Source organism: Pygoscelis adeliae, unplaced genomic scaffold (genome assembly GCF_000699105.1).
Source record: "Pygoscelis adeliae isolate BGI_AS28 unplaced genomic scaffold, ASM69910v1 Scaffold960, whole genome shotgun sequence".
Taxonomy (NCBI): domain Eukaryota; kingdom Metazoa; phylum Chordata; class Aves; order Sphenisciformes; family Spheniscidae; genus Pygoscelis; species Pygoscelis adeliae.
In genome coordinates, this window is record NW_008823942.1 from 1880 (window position 1) to 3075 (window position 1196).

Genomic DNA, 1196 nt, shown 5'->3' on the forward strand with positions numbered 1-1196 from the left:
GCCATGGCTGAGCCAGCTCTGAAACCACGACCTGCCCTGACGCTGGTCGGAGGCTCCGGCCCTCTCCAAGGGATCTGCGGAGCTGCGAGCGGCCTGGATGGGCAGAAGTCTCGGCCAAAGCAGCTTAACGTCACCTCTTGTTATGTCGGAGGCATTGCTCGGTGGCGCGTGACAACGTCAAAGCCTGCGTGCACACAGGCTGCGAACCTGCGTTCAGAGCTCTGTCAGCCCGGAGGCTGCTCTGCAAGGGGGACGTGACCGCCACCATGCTTGTCCCTTGGGTGGCTTGGGCTCCTCCGGGTCCCCAACCTCCTGGAGCCTCCCTGATGTGGGAGCCCACCAGGAGCTGCCCAGTGCCGGGGAAGCCAGGGGGAGAGGAGGCACTTGGATATGGGCAGAGGATGGAGAGCGCAGCAGAGAGCAGGAAGGAGGGGAGGCCGTGTTTTGAGCAACGATCCTGCGCTCTTCTGAAAGCTACTGAGCTAGCGAGGCACTGGCGCTGCTGTTTGAGCAGTCTGCAAGCCCATGTGTTAGGTGTTTCTATGCCCGGCACCCCAGGAGCTGCTGCCTGCATGCCAGACACCCGCATGGCTGGCGCTCCGGGGAGCTGTCGCCGTGCGAGCGACCCCAGCGGCAGGGCTGCGGCGTCCCCCCGCTCTCCGCGTCCTCGGGGCCGAGTGATGCTGCAGCTCTGCTCGCTCTCGGGGAGCTGTGAAGCAGGCAGGCTTGGTGCATGCACGATTCGCTTCTGCCCAAAACAGACGCCACACGAGCTGCTCCTTAAAATCCACTGGCTCCAGGGGAGCTCTGCACTGATGCAGGGAGCCGAGGGGCCAAACGCACGGACACAGCCCGGCCCCATGCCGGGGGCTGCCCCGAGTGGTTCAAAGGCAGGGGGGCTTGCATTTGTCACTTAAGGAGCTCGGCCCCGCTGAAACCGAGACCTTCCCAGAGCCTTAATCCCATCCCCGATGCCCACCAGGCTCCATCCACAGGTGGGGAACCGAGAGGAGGTTTGTCAGAAGCTCATTAAGAGCATTGCTAGTTCCTGAGGGAAGGATCTCCCGGCTTCAGGGCAGGCTGGACAGTGGATCCCAGGGCTAAACCTCAAAGGATCCAAATCCTTCGCTATTGATCCCCCTTGTGCTCCTGCTGCTTATGGGAGAACAGGCTGTGGAGGCATTAATGACTGAAGG

The 1196-nt window shown here is 62.5% G+C and overlaps 1 protein-coding gene across 1 annotated transcript in view; it reads right to left on the reverse strand.

Annotated features, from left to right (window-relative positions):
• Positions 1 to 1196, reverse strand: part of DCAF8 (DDB1 and CUL4 associated factor 8) — a gene marked incomplete at its 3' end in the record, with an annotated part of 14322 nt that overhangs the window by 1873 nt on the left and 11253 nt on the right. The gene's annotated exons all lie outside the window — the stretch shown is intronic.